The following is a 7904-nucleotide window of genomic DNA, read 5'->3' as shown; positions in this document are numbered from 1 at the left end:
TTAACATTAGTGTTTTAACACATGTTACCACTAGCATGTTAACATTAATATTTTAAAATAACATTTTAACAATAGCATGTCAACATTAACATATTAACTTTAGTATTTTAAAAATAAGTGTTTGACACTAGCATCTTAACAATATTCTAACATATTATGAATGTGATTATAGGCCCAGCCTATATACGATGAGATAATGTCACCATAACAACCAACAACAATTGGCAGTTTCTTTTGAACAAGTACAATTTCCACAGCAAACAGTCTAATGTCCGTTCTACGTTCATTCTAGAACCTTTTTGTTTCACCTGAGCCTTCATGTCATGAATCTCAGGCGAGTTTGTGTGCGTGAATGAATACATCCTCACCTCGCACGTCAGCGCCAAAAACTCTTCATCCTCTCTGCAGGTTTGGTCCTCACACATTCAGTGCTCTTCCTCCTCTAAGTCTCGTCCTCAGGACTCACCTGAAACACAAGATGTCCAGGTGCTGTCAGTCTGTGACTCACCTGAGAGGAGTCAGTTTGTGACTCACCTGAGAGGAGTCAGTCTGTGACTCACCTGAGAGGAGTCAGTCTGTGATTCACCTGAGAGGAGTCAGAATGTGACTCACCTGAGAGGAGTCAGTATGTGACTGTGATATTATGAAAATATTTTGGACTGGATGGAAATTAAAAGTGAAATGTGGTTCAGTGAACATGAAGAAACACACACTACATCAGCACACACACACACACACACACACACACACACACACACACACACACACACACACACACACACACACACACACACCTCATGCCTTCATGGCTGCATTAAATTAGTCATCAACTGACCCCCAAATCTGATCAGTCTTTCTTTCCACCCAGCTGAGGGAGTGACTGACATCAGCCAATCAGAGAGCAGCTCGACCAGCTCGTCCTACCCATAATCCTCTGAGCGGAGATAAACCCCTGTGCAATGTAATCCCCCCCCCCCCCCCCCCCCACACACACACACACACACACACACACACACACAAAATTTGAAATATTCAATAAGTTAGTCAGCAGAAAAAGTGATTTTGATAATCAATAATTGATTTTCAAAAAATTAGCCAACTGATAGGAACCCTGATAAAAGTGTTTTAGGACTCATTCAGGATTTTATTCTCCGAGGTCTGTCAACCCAGATGCATTGTGGGCTGCCGGTCGGACAGAACACATTACCCAGAACCCCCTTCTCTATTGTCGGAATCGTTGAGGTGGATCTGTGCCATTTAAATGATTCATAGATGAGTTACATTATATAATAATGAAAGTAGCAGCATGTTAGAGAAGGAGAGGACGTGTCAAGGACACACTGACGTCTCCTTTGTCCAATGCATGAATAAAACAAACATTTAATGTTTTCTGATCTTCACCTTCACAAAAACACAAGTTAATTTCTCCTTAATTCAACTTGTCCTCTCCTCACTGTTTCCATGCTTCCTTCACTGCCACCTTACTTTCTTTGTTTCCTTCTCTCTTCTGTCCTTCATTTCCTCCTCCTACCTCATGTTCCTTCATGTCCTTTGTGTTTCCTTCTCTTCCACTTTGTTGCCTTCATGTGCTCCATTTTCCAGTTTCCCTCTCTTCCTCCTTTTATTTCCTGCACACTACCTCCTTTCCTTCACTGCCTCTTTCTGTTCCCTCCTGCTCATTTACTTTTTCGTCCCCTACCTCCTCTTTCTGCTTCCTATTTAGTATCATCTCATGTTTCCTTCACATCGTTTTTATTACCTTACATCAGTCATTGCCTCCTTTCCTTCTGTGCTTTCTTTTCATAATTTTTTCGGTTATTTCTACTCCTTTCCTTCATGTCGTCCTTCCCTTCCCAGCTGTAAGGAGACAGTTGACCTGGTATGAAGGTCTGAAGGTGAGGAGGTGGATCAGTAGAACAGTTCTGCTCCACTGAAGCAAACACAACAAGACAACTTCACTTTAATAAAATATAAATGTGGACCTCCTGAGAATAAAAACATGTGAACATTAAGTGCTCTTCATCTTCTCACCTTCAGCTTCATGTTCAGTTATGTTCTTATCGAAGACATCAAAAGGTTTCATTATGTTATTGTTGTTGTTCTCTGCTCCGATTGCTGTGGTTTCTACTCCGTCATGCTAATAAAGATCAGCTACTGTTGTCAAGGGGGACAACTACCCTCCTTCTCTGGGGCGACTACCCTGCTTCTCTGGGGGCGACTACCCTCCTTCACTGGGGGCGACTACCCTTCTCTGGGGCGACTACCCTCCTTCTCTGGGGCAACTACTCTCCTTCTCTGGGGAGACCACCCTCCTTCTCTGGGGCAACCGCCCTCCTTCTCTGGGGCGACTACCCTCCTCTGGGGCGACTACCGCCCTCCTTCTCTGGGGCGACTACCCTGCTTCTCTGGGGCGACTACCCTGCTTCTCTGGGGGCGACTACCCTGCTTCTCTGGGGCGACTACCCTTCTCTGGGGGCGACTACCCTGCTTCTCTGGGGGCGACTACCCTCCTTCTCTGGGGCGACTACCCTCCTTCTCTGGGGCGACTACCCTCCTTCTCTGGGGCGACTACCCTCCTTCTCTGGGGCGAATACCCTCCTTCTCTGGGGCGAATACCCTCCTTCTCTGGGGCGAATACCCTCCTTCTCTGGGGCGAATACCCTCCTTCTCTGGGGCGAATACCCTCCTTCTCTGGGGCGAATACCCTCCTTCTCTGGGGCGACTACCCTCCTTCAATGGGGCGACTACCCTCCTTCTCTGGGGCGAATACCCTCCTTCTCTGGGGCGAATACCCTCCTTCTCTGGGGCGACTACCCTCCTTCTCTGGGGCGACTACTCTCCTTCTTTGGGGTGACTACCCTCCTTCTCTGGGGCGACTACCCTCCTTCAATGGGGCGACTACCCTCCTTCAATGGGGCGACTACCCTCCTTCAATGGGGCGACTACTCTCCTTCTCTGGGGCGAATACCCTCCTTCTCTGGGCGACTTCTTTTTGGGTTGACTACTGAACTCCTTAAGTGGCTGCTGACTTTTTTCTAACTGTGCTGAGAATCAGGGACTGGAGAAGAAGTGGGACGCAGCTTTAGTCTGAAGTTACCTTCACAGGTTCTTGATAAGCTGAGCTCATATGACGTGACTCATCTGAACATGAAACCAAACACATGGAAATAGAAACCAAACAGACTTCATCCGAGACTGGAACACACATACCGCAGCTCAGATTTCCTCTGACACACACACACACACACACACACACACACACACACACACACACACACACACACACACACACACACACACACACACACACACACACACACCTTTCATCAGCTCCGTCTCATAAAACCAGACAGTCTGGATCAGTCCACATCAAACAAGAGTCAGATTCCCTCAGAGCAGAATGACCTCACTTCCTGTCACTGTTTGCTGACATCACAAAGACAACACAGACTCAGACCGTTTCCTAGCAACAGGGCTGGGTGGTATGAACAAGATCAACATTATATCGTCCACATGCGTCACAATCACATTAAACATTTATTAAGTATTATGTCTGACATCTTAATTAATAACACATCAATGACAACAAACACTAGTTTATTTTGACTCAATCTACATCCACAACATACTCACTACAGCACAGGTCTTCAGGAGGAACCAACGGGCTACACAGGAAGTCAGACCGGATAGAGAGACGGACCAACACACTGAAGAGCCCGAGGCTGAGGTCTAGGGGTACATCCCAAGTCTCTTATTTGTCATTTCCTCACTCCTCAATCCTCGCTTGAACCAGAAGTGGTTCTGCACCGCCATATTGACGGCCGTCCCAAAGCTCTTATTTAACTCGGAGGAGCGAGGAGAGATGCCATGAGCGAGGAACCACGAGAACAGCCTTCCAGGAAGTGTTTTAACGGCCGACACGCCCCCTCATTGTTCATCAGTTATGTGAAAAGAACGCTGCGGCTGATCGGACTAAGTGACTGTAGTTTAACACCATAGTGAAGACAGATCAGATTAAACTCTAGTTTATATTTGATTAGTTTTCTGATTCAGTATCTGGTTTAAATATATGTTCATTGTAGACTGAACAACAAAAGAACCACAAACAACTTTCTTCATTCATTAGAAAGATTTGTCTTTCCATGATCTGATATTTCTCTCAAAAACATTTATTATGAAAACAATTAAAGTGAGAGAGAGCTGGAGAGATGAAACACTTCATGTTAATATATAAATACAGTCGGTACGGAAAGTATTCAGACCCCTTTAAATTTTTCACTCTTGTTTCATTGCAGCCATTTGCTAAAATCGAAAAAGTTCATTTTATTTCTCATTAATGTACACTCAGCACCCCATCTTGACAGAAAAAAACAGAAATGTAGAAATTTTTGCTAATTTATTCAAAAAGAAAAACTGAAATATCACATGGTCATAAGTATTCAGACTCTTTGCTGTGACACTCATATTTAACTCACATGCTGTCCATTTCTTCTGATCCTCCTTGAGATGGTTCTACTCCTTCATTGGAGTCCAGCTGTGTTTAAATAAAGTGATTGGACTTGATTAGGAAAGGCACACACCTGTCTATATAAGACCTTACAGCTCACAGTGCATGTCAGAGCAAATGAGAATCATGAGGTCGAAGGAACTGCCCAAGGAGCTCAGAGACAGAATTGTGGCAAGGCACAGATCTGGCCAAGGTTACAAAAGAATTTCTGCAGCACTCAAGGTTCCTAAGAGCACAGTGGCCTCCATAATCCTTAAATGGAAGAAGTTTGGGACGACCAGAACTCTTCCTAGACCTGGCCATCCAGCCAAACTAGCAATCGTGGGAGAAGAGCCTTGGTGAGAGAGGTAAAGAAGAACCCAAAGATCACTGTGGCTGAGCTCCAGAGATGCAGTAGGGAGATGGGAGAAAGTTCCACAAAGTCAACTATCACTGCAGCCCTCCATCAGTCGGGGCTTTATGGCAGAGTGGCCCGACGGAAGCCTCTCCTCAGTGCAAGACATATGAAAGCCTGCATAGAGTTTGCCAAAAAACACATGAAGGACTCCCAGACTATGAGAAATAAGATTCTCTGGTCTGATGAGACGAAGATTGAACTTTTTGGCGTTAATTCTAAGCGGTATGTGTGGAGAAAACCAGGCACTGCTCATCACCTGCCCAATACAATCCCAACAGTGAACCATGGTGGTGGCAGCATCACGCTATGGGGCTGTTCTTCAGCTGCAGGGACAGAACGACTGGTTGCAATTGAAGGAAAGATGAATGCGGCCAAGTACAGAGATATCCTGGAAGAAAACCTCTTCCAGAGTGCTCAGGACCTCAGACTGGGCCGAAGGTTCACCTTCCAACAAGACAATGACCCGAAGCACGCAGCTAAAATAACAAAGGAGTGGCTTCGGAACAACTCCGTGACCATTCTTGACTGGCCCAGCCAGAGCCCTGACCTAAACCCAATTGAGCATCTCTGCAGAGACCTGAAAATGTCTGTCCACCAACGTTCACCATTCAACCTGACGGAACTGGAGAGGATCTGCAAGGAAGAATGGCAGAGGATCCCCAAATCCAGGTGTGAAAAACTTGTTGCATCATTCCCAAAAAGACTCATGGCTGTACTAGCTCAAAAGGGTGCTTCTACTCAATACTGAGCAAAGGGTCTGAATACTTATGTCCATGTGATATTTCAGTTTTTCTTTTTGAATAAATTTGCAAAAATTTCTACATTTCTGTTTTTTTCTGTCAAGATGGGGTGCTGAGTGTACATTAATGACAAATAAAATGAACTTTTTCGATTTTAGCAAATGGCTGCAATAAAACAAAGAGTGAAAAATTTAAAGGGGTCTGAATACTTTCCGTACCCACTGTATGTCCGGAATCTGTGGAGTGTCTGCTTTCTTTTGAGATATCATGTGTATGTATTGCATAAAGTACCACAGCGGTAGACCCAGAAATGTGGCGAGTGGCTTGACTAGGTGGCACTATATGGATTTTGATATTTGGCAATTAATTTAGTTGGTGTTTGAGTTGTGTTTGGAGCATGTAAAAACGGCTTACATATTATTGTAGCCCAGGTTCTGCTGTTTAATTTGAAGAGCAACATCATTATATGCATCGTGGTGTGCATTTTTTCTGATGGTATATGCTAAGCTTTCTCTATAGCCCCCAAGAAAAGGGGGCACTCTGGCTTAAAAGAGATTTGGGATGTACCCTCCTAACAGTCCTTTCTTCTTCAGAAGGTTCCTCACTGAGTGACCTGAAGTCTCTAAGAGTCCATGATAACAGCTGTTAGAATCATCTAAATGCTAAGGAAAGGTGCTTCAATGCTTCCTTTCCTAAAAGTAAAGTCATAAAAAAGTAAAGTCATAAAGTAATAAAGAAGTAAAGTCATAAAGAAGTAAAGAAGTAAAGTCATAAAGAAGTAAAGTAATAAAGAAGTAAAGTCATAAAGAAGTAAAGTAATAAAGAAGTAAAGTCATAAAGTCATAAAGAAGTAAAGTCATAAAGAAGTAAAGAAATAAAGAAGTAAAGTCATAAAGTAATAAAGAAATAAAGAAGTAAAGTCATAAAGTAATAAAGAAATAAAGAAGTAAAGTCATAAAGTAATAAAGAAGTAAAGTCATAAAGAAGTAAAGTCATAAAGTAATAAAGAAGTAAAGTCATAAAGAAGTAAAGTCATAAAGAAGTAAAGAAATAAAGAAGTAAAGAAATAAAGAAGTAAAGTCATAAAGTAATAAAGAAATAAAGTCATAAAGAAGTAAAGAAATAAAGAAGTAAAGTCATAAAGTAATAAAGAAGTAGTCATAAAGTAATAAAGAAGTAAAGTCATAAAGTAAAGACATAAAGTAATAAAGAAATAAAGAAGTAAAGTCATAAAGTAATAAAGAAATAAAGAAGTAAAGTCATAAAGCAATAAAGAAGTAAAGTCATAAAGAAGTAAAGTCAAAAAGTAATAAAGAAGTAAAGTCATAAAGAAGTAAAGTCAAAAAGTAATAAAGAAGTAGTCATAAAGAAGTAAAGTCAAAAAGTAATAAAGAAGTAAAGTCATAAAGTAATAAAGAAGTAAAGTCATAAAGAAGTAAAGTCAAAAAGTAATAAAGAAGTAAAGTCATAAAGTAATAAAGTAGTAAAGTAATAAAGAAGTAAAGTCATAAAGAAGTACAGTCATAAAGTAATATAGAAATAAAGTAATAAAGAAGTAAAGTCATATAGAAGTAAAGAAGTAAAGTCATAAAGTAATAAAGAAGTAAAGTCATAAAGAAGTAAAGTCATAAAGTAATAAAGAAGTAAAGTCATAAAGAAGTAAAGTCATAAAGTAATACAGAAGTAAAGTCATAAAGAAGTAAAGTAATAAAGTAATAAAGAAGTAAAGTCATAAAGAAGTAAAGTAATAAAGAAGTAAAGTCATAAAGTAATAAAGTAATGAGATTCATGTTGATGAAGATGAACAGAGACAATCCTTTAGTTTAATTTTATGTTTTTATTTACTTCAAACACAAATAAGTAAAGAAATAAAAGAATACGAAATAAAATGAACAGTAAATGTTTTAAACGTTTTACAGTGCGCACAACTACACAAAACTAAACACAACTACACACACCTGAGCACAACTAAACACAACTGAACACAACTACACACACTTGAACACAACTACACACAACTACACACACCTGAGCACAACTAAACACAACTAAACACAACTGAACACAACTGCACAAAACTAAACACAACTACACACACACACACACACCTGAACACAACTACACACACAACTACACACACCTGAACACAACTACACACACACACACACACACACACACACACAATTACACACACCTAAACGCAACTACACACAACTGCACACAACTACACACACAACTACACACAACTACACACACATCT

The sequence above is a fragment of the Cebidichthys violaceus genome, unplaced genomic scaffold (assembly GCF_023349555.1).
Source record: "Cebidichthys violaceus isolate CVI_PGR_0920_01 unplaced genomic scaffold, fCebVio1.0.p SCAF_64, whole genome shotgun sequence".
NCBI lineage: Eukaryota > Metazoa > Chordata > Actinopteri > Perciformes > Stichaeidae > Cebidichthys > Cebidichthys violaceus.
Note: the sequence above shows the minus strand (reverse complement) of the source record.